Here is an 18,939-nt window from a genome sequence, read left to right on the forward strand (position 1 = left end):
CATATGTAAGGAAGGGGAGTTCTTTAAAGGAGGAGCATATATCACATGCTTGAATGAGTTTAAAACTCATAAAAATTGAGATATTTTATCTCTCCTCTCTCCTAATTCAAGTCTAGTTCCAAAAAGTTAGCTTAAGTGACCTAAAAATGGTCAAAAAGTGACCAAACTGACTTGGAAAATTCTAGAATCAGTTTGTTTGGTTAGGAGCTCAAATTTTCCTATAAATAGAAGCCTCCCCTTGTTGAAAAAAACATAGTCTCTTATGCTTTGTTACTCTACTCCACCTAAGCCAAAAAAACATAATGTCTTATGCTTTGTTACTCTACTCCACCTAAGCCAAAATATATAGTGTCTTATGCTTTGTTACTCTACTCCACCTAAGCCAAAATATATAGTGTCTTATGCTTTGTTACTCTACTCCACCTAAGCCAAAAACCGTGAATTCTTTAATAATTCACTAGTTTTTGATACTTCTCTCTTTCTTCAATCCCCATTGGGGCTCCATCAACATACTAAACCAATTGATTGGTTGGGGGCCTCTACCGTGAATAAAGAATCAAGCAAATCATAAGGTAAGTATATTGAATTTTGATCTTTTCTATAATTTCTCAATGATTCTCTCTTCTCAACCCCTCTCAAGCTTGAGAAGTTTAATTGGTATGGTTTTTTAAATGCTATTGAAGTTAATTGGTGAATAGTAGTGAAGAGTTACATAATTTAATAAATGCTATAGAAGTTAATTTCCATTTATATTTAAATTCTAATGGTTTTTATAATTTCTCTCTCTCACTCAAGAAATGGTCATACTCATGACCCATTCTCAATCCAAATGAAGCTTTTCATAAAGCTTTTCCTTAATCCAAGATTAAGCTATGCTTGAGGCCAAATTAATGGCTTTTGCTATGCTTTTAGTTTATGCACATTGATGATTCAATCCATTATGGATTGATGACCCAATTAGAGACCATTCTAATTATTTCCTTAATGATAAGCTTTATCCCTTAGAAAAAATTTGAGATTTATCAGTCATAGTAGCGGAACTATGGCAAAATTTTTATAGAAATTACGCATAAAATAAATTCATTCAAAGCATAAAAAGAGGACTTCCTACCATATCCTAGGAACTATCATCCTAGATTAATTAAAAGAATATTATTATGCATGGAGATATGGATGTTTGCATGTAGATGTAGAGGTATGGATGTGAGTGTGAATGTGGAGGTGGATGTATGCATGTAGATGTAGATGTATAGATGTAGATGTGGATGTGGAGGTGGGTGGATGCATGTAGATGTAGATGTATAGGTGTAGGTGAGAATGGAGATGTGGATGTATACATGTAGATGTAGATGTATAGATGTAGATGTGAATAGAGATGTGGATGTATACATGTAGATGTAGATGTGGATGTGGAGGTGGGTGGATGCATGAAGATGTAGATGTATAGATGTAGATGAGAATGGAGATGTGGATGTATATATGTAGATGTAGATGTATAGATGTAGATGTGAATAGAGATGTGGATGTATACATGTAGATGTAGATGTATAGATGTAGATGGGAATGGAGATGTGGATGTATACATGTGGATGTAGATGTATAGTTGTAGATGTGAATGGAGATGTGGATGTATGCATGTAGATGTAGGTGTATAGACGTAGATGTGGATGTAGAGGTGGATGTATGCATGTAGATGTAGATGTATAGATGTGGATGTGAATGTGGAGTGGATGTATGCATGTAGATGTAGATGTATGGAGGTGAATGTGAATGTGGATGTGGATGTATGCATAGGGATGTAGATGTATGCATGTAGATGTGAATGTACGCATATAGTTGTGGATGTATGGATGTGAATATACGATTGTGATGTGAGGGAATCTGAAGTGATGAGATGGGATGAGTATACATATAAATGGAATATGGAATAAGTAATGTAGATTGAGGAGGGATAATGTGGAAAAATGAAAGTTAAAATAGAAATTGTATTGTAAACTGTTTGTAAATGCTGTTTGTAAATGATTGTTTTATGTCAAGAATGCTGGGGGAAGCATTTTGACCGTCTTGTGATTAAGATCGTGATGAGAAAGTTGCAACTGCTGACGGGGAGTCAATGAAGGACGTCTCGCGTAGCAAGGTCGGCCGAGGTCTTGACCAGCCTCGGTGCGATTAAAATGGTGAGCTTCCGGTACGGTGGATGAGGGGCCAAGGAAGCGGCCTATGCGTGAAGCGCTAGGTTACCTGCGAAGGATCCTAGAGGGTGCTGACCATACGGTGCTCGGGCTCTGGGTCGCCTAGGATACCCACGCGTGCGTCGAGGAAGATATTGGAACAGAGTTGGAGTTGTTTTCTGAAATCGAGCATGGATCTGGTTGATTGACCTTGCTGGTCTTCAATGGATGAGTCCATGGCTCCTTATATGGATCTGTTGGTTGATCTTGCTGATCTTCAACGAGAGTCCATCTTGTTAAGTGATTATATTGCCAAGTATTATGGGCTAGGAACTATCGAAACGGCTCCTGAGCGTTCTAGTTGCCAATGATGCCATAGATACTCTGATGAAGAAATGATGGGAAATTAAGAATCAATTGGATAAATTGGAAGATGGTGATCAATGATACTATGGTTTTATTAAAGGATTGTTTTAAACTGGTTGAATCTGGTTGAAAAAGGCAATTTCATATTGGGTGTGTGAGTGGTGTGACTAGTTTTATTTTGCATGAACATCCGGCTAGGGGGCCTTGGAACTCTTTTCCTTGGTACCCGGGACAAAACCTAACCAAATTTTTAATTGGATCCCATCACTACAGTGGTTGGGCGGTTGGCTAACCCATGGGATTGGATGGGGTTAGGCTGGACTGATGGATCCGTAAATCGAGACTCAAACTTTTGTTTTTACGATAGAAAAAAAAAATAATAATCCCGGACAGAAACTGTTCTATGGATAGGAATCAACGGCTGTGCCTCTTGAATGGGGAAAAAAGCGTTGATCCCAATGATCCAAGTGCAAGTTTCTTCCTTGAACTGACTAAGTATCTTATAGATGTAATCGGATCATCTCGATTAGAAATGATCTTGACTACGTTAGAGTAAAAAGTTATCCTGGTGGAATCGCCCGTGCTTTTCGGTAAAGGAAGTTTTTCCGGGTTCGGTTTTGGAACAACCGACGGATTAGTCTCTTATCCGGATATCCGTGGGCGAGGCCCCGAGTGTGGGAACCCTGTCCCGCGCGAGAAGCGCTACTTCCGCTGCCAGTACCCCGAATCCGTTGCTCGGTGGGAACATGGATCTTACAGTTGGTATCAGAGCATTTGGTTAATAAAGATCAACTGAGAAGATAAATATGTCAAAAATTTATCAAGAAACACAAAAAGGTTATAATTGTGTGATATAACTCATACAATTTGATATTCAAACTGAAATTCATAATTTGGTAATTGGTTCTTCAGATGGAAGTACCGCAATTATATAGAAACCCTGACTTGCTTGAGGCCTAGACATGATAGTATTTACCTTATAATTCCAAGGGCCGTGACTACCCGTATATACCGAGAGTATACTGCAGCTCTTTACTGACAGTATATACGAGTAAATCTAAGACTTGAAATTATAAGCGTTAATGCTATCTAGATGATGATTTTGAATGTGATTGATATGATTTTTAATTCTGTTTGAGAATGAATGAATTGATTTGGATTCTGATTGAAAATGCTGATTGAAAAATGTTGATTTTTAAAAATTAGTTGAAATATAATGAGACCACAATGAGGGGGAATGGGACGAGTCCCTGTGATGATATTCATAACTAGAATGATGATAACGAATTCAGCAAATCACTATGAGATTAGTGGGTTGTGCTGTCAGATTGCTACTGTTAATACTTGACCGGTAGATCAAGTTAAGGGATGTCAAATTGAGAACTTGCTTGACTGAAATTTCCGTGTGGAGGAATGTTCTGAAGGAAACTTTTCGGTCTAATGGACCATTATCATGTTAAAGATATGAATGATATAATCTGAATGAATTATTATTTAATGATGAGTTCTATATAAGAGATATTTATCCCAGTATTCTGTTGGGTTGACCAGAATATAAGCAACCCCAGAATAAAAATTGGATCTTAAGAATAAGAGCTGTCCTCTACCTTGCGAGATGAGGACATCTCGCACTTTTTAAGTGGGGTAGAATGTAAGATTCTTCCCCAGCCTTCGAGGTATACAGGAGTAAGAATCTCCCTTTCTGATCTTATAATTATTCCCTCTCTAAAATAAAAGAAAGTTTCTGTTTAAAAAAGGAATACCCTTTTCCTAAAATACTTCTCAGGAGTCACGCCTATTTTAAGGATTTAGAACAATGAGTTTAGAAGTGAGAATCGGTGTTTTGGATACCAAGGTTTTGGTTTTCATTCGAGTATGGCCCAAAAGAAGTTCTTTATCTCTTGGGGAGTATAAGAAGTTATCCCCCAGATATTGTGATCCTTATATCTGAATTCAATGAAAGTAGGTGACTTAGCCTACAAGTTTCTTTTATCTCCTCATCTCAAAATTCTTAATGCCTTCTATAGAAAAATGTGTCAAACACAAATCATGGAAAGACGGTAAAACTTCAGTGGCAAGTTACCGTTGGCTTCTAGGTTACGCTAGCTCCTTCCTTTATATAAGTCGTAACTTTTACTTGTCGCTCACAGTAATCTTACTCCCATCAATCTCCTTTCTTTCTTAATCTCCTTCATGGCTTGGCAACAAGAACTAGTTTTATCCATGATGATTTCTCACCTTCAAGACGCAAGAGAGTCTGTGAAGAAAGACTTTATAGAACAATATGAGCGCTCACTTTTTCCTCACCTAGGAACTTCTGTAGCGCAGACCAAATGGCGGACCTATCAAAACATAACTAGGGTAACACCCTGGGGTCAGCAGCACTTTCGTAACAATGTCCGCTTGGCCATGGTAATTGAAGCTTTGGGTTTGGGTCCCCGATACTACTGCGTCATGAGATCAAGGCATCTTGGGTTTTCTGAGCGGGTCTTCTTACTGGCGTGTTTTCTTCCTCATGAGAAGATATGCCTTTATCCCGTTTTTGGCTTGCCTCTCAGAGGTCCTTTTGTTAGATCACCTCATACCACTGAGATAGGTGCGGCAATAACCAGCAGAATCATTCCCATAGATGAGTTACCCTATACTTGTGCAGCTTGTGAGGACTGCTTTTGTGACCATATGATGGACGGGCTTATGGAAGTGTAAAGAGTTTCTCTATCTTTACTGTATAAGTTCCGAGAATGAATAAAGTTTAAATCTTGTTCTTATTTTGAATCTTGCTCTCTTTAAGACTTTTCTTGGTGGTTAATCGTGATTAAAATTTTTCTCTAAGTCTCATATTCGTGCATCTTGCGAAATTATTCCAAGTTGCGAGATGAGGACATCTCGCGTTTTTTAAGTGGGGTAGAATGTAAGATTCCTCCCCCAACCCCTTTTTGATGTCTAGTATCTTCCCCTGTAATCAATCCCTCTTCAGAAATATAAAGACCTTGTTTCTAATTGTTTTAGCCTAGAGAGAGAAAATTATTCTAGAGATAGAATATTCAGATTATGAATATTTTTGGATAGAAAAATAACTCATCTTATTAAAATAAGTTCCCCTGAAACAGAAATTCAAAAAGAATTTTCCAATGTGCAATTGGAGTTAATTGGAAATAGGTATAAAGAACCTTAGTCTAAAGGGTTTAGATTTTCAGAAATTTTTTGATTATGGTCCAATTAAGGTTCCTATGGGCCAATAGCATCAATCCATGTGTAGGGAGGAGATAAATCCAAATTGTAAAAGAAGATACCCCAAATTGAGTAAATGTTCACATAAGATGAAGAGTTGAAAATGTACAAGGTTTATTAGTAAATAAACACATATGTAAGGAAGGGAAGTTCTTTAAAGGAGGTGCATATTTCACATAAGATGAAGAGTTGAAAATGTACAAGGTTTATTAGTAAATAAACACATATGTAAGGAAGGGAAGTTCTTTAAAGGAGGTGCATATTTCACATAAGATGAAGAGTTGAAAATGTACAAGGTTTATTAGTAAAAAAAAAACTATGAGCAATATTAAAATTATGAGATATTTTGGGAATAATGATTTTATTATGACACATATGTACGGAAGGGGAGTCCCTTAAATGCTCACATAAGATGAAGAGTTGAAAATGTACAAGGTTTATTAGTAAAAAACTATGAGCAATATTAAAATGATTCCATTATGACACATATGTAAGGAAGGGGAGTTTTTTTAAAGGAGGTGCATATTTCACATAAGATGAAGAGTTGAAAATGTACAAGGTTTATTAATAAAAAACTATGAGCAATATTAAAATGATTCCATTATGACACATATGTAAGGAAGGGGAGTTTTTTTAAAGGAGGTGCATATTTCACATAAGATGAAGAGTTGAAAATGTACAAGGTTTATTAATAAAAAACTATGAGCAATATTAAAATGATTCCATTATGATACATATGTAAGGAAGGGGAGTTCTTTAAAGGAGGAGCATATTTCACATGCTTGAATGAGTTTAAAACTCATAAAAATTGAGATATTTTATCTCTCCTCTCTCCTAATTCAAGTCTAGTTCCAAAAAGTTAGCTTAAGTGACCTAAAAATGGTCAAAAAGTGACCAAACTGACTTGGAAAATTCTAGAATCAGTTTGTTTGGTTAGGAGCTCAAATTTTCCTATAAATAGAAGCCTCCCCTTGTTGAAAAAAACATAGTCTCTTATGCTTTGTTACTCTACTCCACCTAAGCCAAAAAAACATAATGTCTTATGCTTTGTTACTCTACTCCACCTAAGCCAAAATATATAGTGTCTTATGCTTTGTTACTCTACTCCACCTAAGCCAAAATATATAGTGTCTTATGCTTTGTTACTCTACTCCACCTAAGCCAAAATATATAGTGTCTTATGCTTGTTACTCTACTCCACCTAAGCCAAAAACTGTGAATTCTTTAATAATTCACTAGTTTTTGATACTTCTCTCTTTCTTCAATCCCCATTGGGGCTCCATCAACATACTAAACCAATTGATTGGTTGGGGGCCTCTACCGTGAATAAAGAATCAAGCAAATCATAAGGTAAGTATATTGAATTTTGATCTTTTCTATAATTTCTCAATGATTCTCTCTTCTCAACCCCTCTCAAGCTTGAGAAGTTTAATTGGTATGGTTTTTTAAATGCTATTGAAGTTAATTGGTGAATAGTAGTGAAGAGTTACATAATTTAATAAATGCTATAGAAGTTAATTTCCATTTATATTTAAATTCTAATGGTTTTTATAATTTCTCTCTCTCACTCAAGAAATGGTCATACTCATGACCCATTCTCAATCCAAATGAAGCTTTTCATAAAGCTTTTCCTTAATCCAAGATTAAGCTATGCTTGAGGCCAAATTAATGGCTTTTGCTATGCTTTTAGTTTATGCACATTGATGATTCAATCCATTATGGATTGATGACCCAATTAGAGACCATTCTAATTATTTCCTTAATGATAAGCTTTATCCCTTAGAAAAAATTTGAGATTTATCAGTCATAGTAGCGGAACTATGGCAAAATTTTTATAGAAATTACGCATAAAATAAATTCATTCAAAGCATAAAAAGAGGACTTCCTACCATATCCTAGGAACTATCATCCTAGATTAATTAAAAGAATATTATTATGCATGGAGATATGGATGTTTGCATGTAGATGTAGAGGTATGGATGTGAGTGTGAATGTGGAGGTGGATGTATGCATGTAGATGTAGATGTATAGATGTAGATGTGGATGTGGAGGTGGGTGGATGCATGTAGATGTAGATGTATAGGTGTAGGTGAGAATGGAGATGTGGATGTATACATGTAGATGTAGATGTATAGATGTAGATGTGAATAGAGATGTGGATGTATACATGTAGATGTAGATGTGGATGTGGAGGTGGGTGGATGCATGAAGATGTAGATGTATAGATGTAGATGAGAATGGAGATGTGGATGTATATATGTAGATGTAGATGTATAGATGTAGATGTGAATAGAGATGTGGATGTATACATGTAGATGTAGATGTATAGATGTAGATGGGAATGGAGATGTGGATGTATACATGTGGATGTAGATGTATAGTTGTAGATGTGAATGGAGATGTGGATGTATGCATGTAGATGTAGGTGTATAGACGTAGATGTGGATGTAGAGGTGGATGTATGCATGTAGATGTAGATGTATAGATGTGGATGTGAATGTGGAGTGGATGTATGCATGTAGATGTAGATGTATGGAGGTGAATGTGAATGTGGATGTGGATGTATGCATAGGGATGTAGATGTATGCATGTAGATGTGAATGTACGCATATAGTTGTGGATGTATGGATGTGAATATACGATTGTGATGTGAGGGAATCTGAAGTGATGAGATGGGATGAGTATACATATAAATGGAATATGGAATAAGTAATGTAGATTGAGGAGGGATAATGTGGAAAAATGAAAGTTAAAATAGAAATTGTATTGTAAACTGTTTGTAAATGCTGTTTGTAATTGCTGTTTGTAAATGATTGTTTTATGTCAAGAATGCTGGGGGGAGCATTTTGACCGTCTTGTGATTAAGATCGTGATGAGAAAGTTGCAACTGCTGACGGGGAGTCAATGAAGGACGTCTCGCGTAGCAAGGTCGGCCGAGGTCTTGACCAGCCTCGGTGCGATTAAAATGGTGAGCTTCCGGTACGGTGGATGAGGGGCCAAGGAAGCGGCCTATGCGTGAAGCGCTAGGTTACCTGCGAAGGATCCTAGAGGGTGCTGACCATACGGTGCTCGGGCTCTGGGTCGCCTAGGATACCCACGCGTGCGTCGAGGAAGATATTGGAACAGAGTTGGAGTTGTTTTCTGAAATCGAGCATGGATCTGGCTGATTGACCTTGCTGGTCTTCAATGGATGAGTCCATGGCTCCTTATATGGATCTGTTGGTTGATCTTGCTGATCTTCAACGAGAGTCCATCTTGTTAAGTGATTATATTGCCAAGTATTATGGGCTAGGAACTATCGAAACGGCTCCTGAGCGTTCTAGTTGCCAATGATGCCATAGATACTCTGATGAAGGAATGATGGGAAATTAAGAATCAATTGGATAAATTGGAAGATGGTGATCAATGATACTATGGTTTTATTAAAGGATTGTTTTAAACTGGTTGAATCTGGTTGAAAAAGGCAATTTCATATTGGGTGTGAGAGTGGTGTGACTAGTTTTATTTTGCATGAACATCCGGCTAGGGGGCCTTGGAACTCTTTTCCTTGGTACCCGGAACAAAACCTAACCAAATTTTTAATTGGATCCCATCACTACAGTGGTTGGGCGGTTGGCTAACCCATGGGATTGGATGGGGTTAGGCTGGACTGATGGATCCGTAAATCGAGACTCAAACTTTTGTTTTTACGATAGAAAAAAAAAAAAAATCCCGGACAGAAACTGTTCTATGGATAGGAATCAACGGCTGTGCCTCTTGAATGGGGAAAAAAGCGTTGATCCCAATGATCCAAGTGCAAGTTTCTTCCTTGAACTGACTAAGTATCTTATAGATGTAATCGGATCATCTCGATTAGAAATGATCTTGACTACGTTAGAGTAAAAAGTTATCCTGGTGGAATCGCCCGTGCTTTTCGGTAAAGGAAGTTTTTTCGGGTTCGGTTTTGGAACAACCGACGGATTAGTCTCTTATCCGGATATCCGTGGGCGAGGCCCCGAGTGTGGGAACCCTATCCCGCGCGAGAAGCGCTACTTCCGCTGCCAGTACCCCGAATTCGTTGCTCGGTGGGAACAGGGATCTTACAGTTGGTATCAGAGCATTTGGTTAATAAAGATCAACTGAGAAGATAAATATGTCAAAAATTCATCAAGAAACACAAAAAGGTTATAATTGTGTGATATAACTCATACAATTTGATATTCAAACTGAAATTCATAATTTGGTAATTGGTTCTTCAGATGGAAGTACCGCAATTATATAGAAACCCTGACTTGCTTGAGGCCTAGACATGATAGTATTTACCTTATAATTCCAAGGGCCGTGACTACCCGTATATACCGAGAGTATACTGCAGCTCTTTACTGACAGTATATACGAGTAAATCTAAGACTTGAAATTATAAGCGTTAATGCTATCTAGATGATGATTTTGAATGTGATTGATATGATTTTTAATTCTGTTTGAGAATGAATGAATTGATTTGGATTCTGATTGAAAATGGTGATTGAAAAATGTTGATTTTTAAAAATTAGTTGAAATATAATGAAACCACAATGAGGGGGAATGGGACGAGTCCCTGTGATGATATTCATAACTAGAATGATGATAACGAATTCAGCAAATCACTATGAGATTAGTGGGTTGTGCTGTCAGATTGCTACTGTTAATACTTGACCGGTAGATCAAGTTAAGGGATGTCAAATTGAGAACTTGCTTGACTGAAATTTCCGTGTGGAGGAATGTTCCGAAGGAAACTTTTCGGTCTAATGGACCATTATCATGTTAAAGATATGAATGATATAATCTGAATGAATTATTATTTAATGATGAGTTCTATATAAGAGATATTTATCCCAGTATTCTGTTGGGTTGACCAGAATATAAGCAACCCCAGAATAAAAATTGGATCTTAAGAATAAGAGCTGTCCTCTACCTTGCGAGATGAGGACATCTCGCACTTTTTAAGTGGGGTAGAATGTAAGATTCTTCCCCAGCCTTCGAGGTATACAGGAGTAAGAATCTCCCTTTCTGATCTTATAATTATTCCCTCTCTAAAATGAAAGAAAGTTTCTGTTTAAAAAAGGAATACCCTTTTCCTAAAATACTTCTCAGGAGTCACGCCTATTTTAAGGATTTAGAACAATGAGTTTAGAAGTGAGAATCGGTGTTTTGGATACCAAGGTTTTGGTTTTCATTCGAGTATGGCCCAAAAGAAGTTCTTTATCTCTTGGGGAGTATAAGAAGTTATCCCCCAGATATTGTGATCCTTATATCTGAATTCAATGAAAGTAGGTGACTTAGCCTACAAGTTTCTTTTATCTCCTCATCTCAAAATTCTTAATGCCTTCTATAGAAAAATGTGTCAAACACAAATCATGGAAAGACGGTAAAACTTCAGTGGCAAGTTACCGTTGGCTTCTAGGTTACGCTAGCTCCTTCCTTTATATAAGTCGTAACTTTTACTTGTCGCTCACAGTAATCTTACTCCCATCAATCTCCTTTCTTTCTTAATCTCCTTCATGGCTTGGCAACAAGAACTAGTTTTATCCATGATGATTTCTCACCTTCAAGACGCAAGAGAGTCTGTGAAGAAAGACTTTATAGAACAATATGAGCGCTCACTTTTTCCTCACCTAGGAACTTCTGTAGCGCAGACCAAATGGCGGACCTATCAAAACATAACTAGGGTAACACCCTGGGGTCAGCAGCACTTTCGTAACAATGTCCGCTTGGCCATGGTAATTGAAGCTTTGGGTTTGGGTCCCCGATACTACTGCGTCATGAGATCAAGGCATCTTGGGTTTTCTGAGCGGGTCTTCTTACTGGCGTGTTTTCTTCCTCATGAGAAGATATGCCTTTATCCCGTTTTTGGCTTGCCTCTCAGAGGTCCTTTTGTTAGATCACCTCATACCACTGAGATAGGTGCGGCAATAACCAGCAGAATCATTCCCATAGATGAGTTACCCTATACTTGTGCAGCTTGTGAGGACTGCTTTTGTGACCATATGATGGACGGGCTTATGGAAGTGTAAAGAGTTTCTCTATCTTTACTGTATAAGTTCCGAGAATGAATAAAGTTTAAATCTTGTTCTTATTTTGAATCTTGCTCTCTTTAAGACTTTTCTTGGTGGTTAATCGTGATTAAAATTTTTCTCTAAGTCTCATATTCGTGCATCTTGCGAAATTATTCCAAGTTGCGAGATGAGGACATCTCGCGTTTTTTAAGTGGGGTAGAATGTAAGATTCCTCCCCCAACCCCTTTTTGATGTCTAGTATCTTCCCCTGTAATCAATCCCTCTTCAGAAATATAAAGACCTTGTTTCTAATTGTTTTAGCCTAGAGAGAGAAAATTATTCTAGAGATAGAATATTCAGATTATGAATATTTTTGGATAGAAAAATAACTCATCTTATTAAAATAAGTTCCCCTGAAACAGAAATTCAAAAAGAATTTTCCAATGTGCAATTGGAGTTAATTGGAAATAGGTATAAAGAACCTTAGTCTAAAGGGTTTAGATTTTCAGAAATTTTTTGATTATGGTCCAATTAAGGTTCCTATGGGCCAATAGCATCAATCCATGTGTAGGGAGGAGATAAATCCAAATTGTAAAAGAAGATACCCCAAATTGAGTAAATGTTCACATAAGATGAAGAGTTGAAAATGTACAAGGTTTATTAGTAAATAAACACATATGTAAGGAAGGGAAGTTCTTTAAAGGAGGTGCATATTTCACATAAGATGAAGAGTTGAAAATGTACAAGGTTTATTAGTAAATAAACACGTATGTAAGGAAGGGAAGTTCTTTAAAGGAGGTGCATATTTCACATAAGATGAAGAGTTGAAAATGTACAAGGTTTATTAGTAAAAAAAAAACTATGAGCAATATTAAAATTATGAGATATTTTGGGAATAATGATTTTATTATGACACATATGTAAGGAAGGGGAGTCCCTTAAATGCTCACATAAGATGAAGAGTTGAAAATGTACAAGGTTTATTAGTAAAAAACTATGAGCAATATTAAAATGATTCCATTATGACACATATGTAAGGAAGGGGAGTTTTTTTAAAGGAGGTGCATATTTCACATAAGATGAAGAGTTGAAAATGTACAAGGTTTATTAATAAAAAACTATGAGCAATATTAAAATGATTCCATTATGACACATATGTAAGGAAGGGGAGTTTTTTTAAAGGAGGTGCATATTTCACATAAGATGAAGAGTTGAAAATGTACAAGGTTTATTAATAAAAAACTATGAGCAATATTAAAATGATTCCATTATGATACATATGTAAGGAAGGGGAGTTCTTTAAAGGAGGAGCATATTTCACATGCTTGAATGAGTTTAAAACTCATAAAAATTGAGATATTTTATCTCTCCTCTCTCCTAATTCAAGTCTAGTTCCAAAAAGTTAGCTTAAGTGACCTAAAAATGGTCAAAAAGTGACCAAACTGACTTGGAAAATTCTAGAATCAGTTTGTTTGGTTAGGAGCTCAAATTTTCCTATAAATAGAAGCCTCCCCTTGTTGAAAAAAACATAGTCTCTTATGCTTTGTTACTCTACTCCACCTAAGCCAAAAAAACATAATGTCTTATGCTTTGTTACTCTACTCCACCTAAGCCAAAATATATAGTGTCTTATGCTTTGTTACTCTACTCCACCTAAGCCAAAATATATAGTGTCTTATGCTTTGTTACTCTACTCCACCTAAGCCAAAATATATAGTGTCTTATGCTTGTTACTCTACTCCACCTAAGCCAAAAACTGTGAATTCTTTAATAATTCACTAGTTTTTGATACTTCTCTCTTTCTTCAATCCCCATTGGGGCTCCATCAACATACTAAACCAATTGATTGGTTGGGGGCCTCTACCGTGAATAAAGAATCAAGCAAATCATAAGGTAAGTATATTGAATTTTGATCTTTTCTATAATTTCTCAATGATTCTCTCTTCTCAACTCCTCTCAAGCTTGAGAAGTTTAATTGGTATGGTTTTTTAAATGCTATTGAAGTTAATTGGTGAATAGTAGTGAAGAGTTACATAATTTAATAAATGCTATAGAAGTTAATTTCCATTTATATTTAAATTCTAATGGTTTTTATAATTTCTCTCTCTCACTCAAGAAATGGTCATACTCATGACCCATTCTCAATCCAAATGAAGCTTTTCATAAAGCTTTTCCTTAATCCAAGATTAAGCTATGCTTGAGGCCAAATTAATGGCTTTTGCTATGCTTTTAGTTTATGCACATTGATGATTCAATCCATTATGGATTGATGACCCAATTAGAGACCATTCTAATTATTTCCTTAATGATAAGCTTTATCCCTTAGAAAAAATTTGAGATTTATCAGTCATAGTAGCGGAACTATGGCAAAATTTTTATAGAAATTACGCATAAAATAAATTCATTCAAAGCATAAAAAGAGGACTTCCTACCATATCCTAGGAACTATCATCCTAGATTAATTAAAAGAATATTATTATGCATGGAGATATGGATGTTTGCATGTAGATGTAGAGGTATGGATGTGAGTGTGAATGTGGAGGTGGATGTATGCATGTAGATGTAGATGTATAGATGTAGATGTGGATGTGGAGGTGGGTGGATGCATGTAGATGTAGATGTATAGGTGTAGGTGAGAATGGAGATGTGGATGTATACATGTAGATGTAGATGTATAGATGTAGATGTGAATAGAGATGTGGATGTATACATGTAGATGTAGATGTGGATGTGGAGGTGGGTGGATGCATGAAGATGTAGATGTATAGATGTAGATGAGAATGGAGATGTGGATGTATATATGTAGATGTAGATGTATAGATGTAGATGTGAATAGAGATGTGGATGTATACATGTAGATGTAGATGTATAGATGTAGATGGGAATGGAGATGTGGATGTATACATGTGGATGTAGATGTATAGTTGTAGATGTGAATGGAGATGTGGATGTATGCATGTAGATGTAGGTGTATAGACGTAGATGTGGATGTAGAGGTGGATGTATGCATGTAGATGTAGATGTATAGATGTGGATGTGAATGTGGAGTGGATGTATGCATGTAGATGTAGATGTATGGAGGTGAATGTGAATGTGGATGTGGATGTATGCATAGGGATGTAGATGTATGCATGTAGATGTGAATGTACGCATATAGTTGTGGATGTATGGATGTGAATATACGATTGTGATGTGAGGGAATCTGAAGTGATGAGATGGGATGAGTATACATATAAATGGAATATGGAATAAGTAATGTAGATTGAGGAGGGATAATGTGGAAAAATGAAAGTTAAAATAGAAATTGTATTGTAAACTGTTTGTAAATGCTGTTTGTAATTGCTGTTTGTAAATGATTGTTTTATGTCAAGAATGCTGGGGGGAGCATTTTGACCGTCTTGTGATTAAGATCGTGATGAGAAAGTTGCAACTGCTGACGGGGAGTCAATGAAGGACGTCTCGCGTAGCAAGGTCGGCCGAGGTCTTGACCAGCCTCGGTGCGATTAAAATGGTGAGCTTCCGGTACGGTGGATGAGGGGCCAAGGAAGCGGCCTATGCGTGAAGCGCTAGGTTACCTGCGAAGGATCCTAGAGGGTGCTGACCATACGGTGCTCGGGCTCTGGGTCGCCTAGGATACCCACGCGTGCGTCGAGGAAGATATTGGAACAGAGTTGGAGTTGTTTTCTGAAATCGAGCATGGATCTGGCTGATTGACCTTGCTGGTCTTCAATGGATGAGTCCATGGCTCCTTATATGGATCTGTTGGTTGATCTTGCTGATCTTCAACGAGAGTCCATCTTGTTAAGTGATTATATTGCCAAGTATTATGGGCTAGGAACTATCGAAACGGCTCCTGAGCGTTCTAGTTGCCAATGATGCCATAGATACTCTGATGAAGGAATGATGGGAAATTAAGAATCAATTGGATAAATTGGAAGATGGTGATCAATGATACTATGGTTTTATTAAAGGATTGTTTTAAACTGGTTGAATCTGGTTGAAAAAGGCAATTTCATATTGGGTGTGAGAGTGGTGTGACTAGTTTTATTTTGCATGAACATCCGGCTAGGGGGCCTTGGAACTCTTTTCCTTGGTACCCGGAACAAAACCTAACCAAATTTTTAATTGGATCCCATCACTACAGTGGTTGGGCGGTTGGCTAACCCATGGGATTGGATGGGGTTAGGCTGGACTGATGGATCCGTAAATCGAGACTCAAACTTTTGTTTTTACGATAGAAAAAAAAAAAAAATCCCGGACAGAAACTGTTCTATGGATAGGAATCAACGGCTGTGCCTCTTGAATGGGGAAAAAAGCGTTGATCCCAATGATCCAAGTGCAAGTTTCTTCCTTGAACTGACTAAGTATCTTATAGATGTAATCGGATCATCTCGATTAGAAATGATCTTGACTACGTTAGAGTAAAAAGTTATCCTGGTGGAATCGCCCGTGCTTTTCGGTAAAGGAAGTTTTTCCGGGTTCGGTTTTGGAACAACCGACGGATTAGTCTCTTATCCGGATATCCGTGGGCGAGGCCCCGAGTGTGGGAACCCTATCCCGCGCGAGAAGCGCTACTTCCACTGCCAGTACCCCGAATTCGTTGCTCGGTGGGAACAGGGATCTTACAGTTGGTATCAGAGCATTTGGTTAATAAAGATCAACTGAGAAGATAAATATGTCAAAAATTCATCAAGAAACACAAAAAGGTTATAATTGTGTGATATAACTCATACAATTTGATATTCAAACTGAAATTCATAATTTGGTAATTGGTTCTTCAGATGGAAGTACCGCAATTATATAGAAACCCTGACTTGCTTGAGGCCTAGACATGATAGTATTTACCTTATAATTCCAAGGGCCGTGACTACCCGTATATACCGAGAGTATACTGCAGCTCTTTACTGACAGTATATACGAGTAAATCTAAGACTTGAAATTATAAGCGTTAATGCTATCTAGATGATGATTTTGAATGTGATTGATATGATTTTTAATTCTGTTTGAGAATGAATGAATTGATTTGGATTCTGATTGAAAATGCTGATTGAAAAATGTTGATTTTTAAAAATTAGTTGAAATATAATGAAACCACAATGAGGGGGAATGGGACGAGTCCCTGTGATGATATTCATAACTAGAATGATGATAACGAATTCAGCAAATCACTATGAGATTAGTGGGTTGTGCTGTCAGATTGCTACTGTTAATACTTGACCGGTAGATCAAGTTAAGGGATGTCAAATTGAGAACTTGCTTGACTGAAATTTCCGTGTGGAGGAATGTTCCGAAGGAAACTTTTCGGTCTAATGGACCATTATCATGTTAAAGATATGAATGATATAATCTGAATGAATTATTATTTAATGATGAGTTCTATATAAGAGATATTTATCCCAGTATTCTGTTGGGTTGACCAGAATATAAGCAACCCCAGAATAAAAATTGGATCTTAAGAATAAGAGCTGTCCTCTACCTTGCGAGATGAGGACATCTCGCACTTTTTAAGTGGGGTAGAATGTAAGATTCTTCCCCAGCCTTCGAGGTATACAGGAGTAAGAATCTCCCTTTCTGATCTTATAATTATTCCCTCTCTAAAATAAAAGAAAGTTTCTGTTTAAAAAAGGAATACCCTTTTCCTAAAATACTTCTCAGGAGTCACGCCTATTTTAAGGATTTAGAACAATGAGTTTAGAAGTGAGAATCGGTGTTTTGGATACCAAGGTTTTGGTTTTCATTCGAGTATGGCCCAAAAGAAGTTCTTTATCTCTTGGGGAGTATAAGAAGTTATCCCCCAGATATTGTGATCCTTATATCTGAATTCAATGAAAGTAGGTGACTTAGCCTACAAGTTTCTTTTATCTCCTCATCTCAAAATTCTTAATGCCTTCTATAGAAAAATGTGTCAAACACAAATCATGGAAAGACGGTAAAACTTCAGTGGCAAGTTACCGTTGGCTTCTAGGTTACGCTAGCTCCTTCCTTTATATAAGTCGTAACTTTTACTTGTCGCTCACAGTAATCTTACTCCCATCAATCTCCTTTCTTTCTTAATCTCCTTCATGGCTTGGCAACAAGAACTAGTTTTATCCATGATGATTTCTCACCTTCAAGACGCAAGAGAGTCTGTGAAGAAAGACTTTATAGAACAATATGAGCGCTCACTTTTTCCTCACCTAGGAACTTCTGTAGCGCAGACCAAATGGCGGACCTATCAAAACATAACTAGGGTAACACCCTGGGGTCAGCAGCACTTTCGTAACAATGTCCGCTTGGCCATGGTTATTGAAGCTTTGGGTTTGGGTCCCCGATACTACTGCGTCATGAGATCAAGGCATCTTGGGTTTTCTGAGCGGGTCTTCTTACTGGCGTGTTTTCTTCCTCATGAGAAGATATGCCTTTATCCCGTTTTTGGCTTGCCTCTCAGAGGTCCTTTTGTTAGATCACCTCATACCACTGAGATAGGTGCGGCAATAACCAGCAGAATCATTCCCATAGATGAGTTACCCTATACTTGTGCAGCTTGTGAGGACTGCTTTTGTGACCATATGATGGACGGGCTTATGGAAGTGTAAAGAGTTTCTCTATCTTTACTGTATAAGTTCCGAGAATGAATAAAGTTTAAATCTTGTTCTTATTTTGAATCTTGCTCTCTTTAAGACTTTTCTTGGTGGTTAATCGTGATTAAAATTTTTCTCTAAGTCTCATATTCGTGCATCTTGCGAAATTATTCCAAGTTGCGAGATGAGGACATCTCGCGTTTTTTAAGTGGGGTAGAATGTAAGATTCCTCCCCCAACCCCTTTTTGATGTCTAGTATCTTCCCCTGTAATCAATCCCTCTTCAGAAATATAAAGACCTTGTTTCTAATTGTTTTATCCTAGAGAGAGAAAATTATTCTAGAGAGAGAATATTCAGATTATGAATATTTTTGGATAGAAAAATAACTCATCTTATTAAAATAAGTTCCCCTGAAACAGAAATTCAAAAAGAATTTTCCAATGTGCAATTGGAGTTAATTGGAAATAGGTATAAAGAACCTTAGTCTAAAGGGTTTAGATTTTCAGAAATTTTTTGATTATGGTCCAATTAAGGTTCCTATGGGCCAATAGCATCAATCCATGTGTAGGGAGGAGATAAATCCAAATTGTAAAAGAA

Source organism: Cibotium barometz, chromosome 58 (assembly GCF_041138505.1).
Source record: "Cibotium barometz isolate CiBa-2024 chromosome 58, ASM4113850v1, whole genome shotgun sequence".
NCBI lineage: Eukaryota > Viridiplantae > Streptophyta > Polypodiopsida > Cyatheales > Cibotiaceae > Cibotium > Cibotium barometz.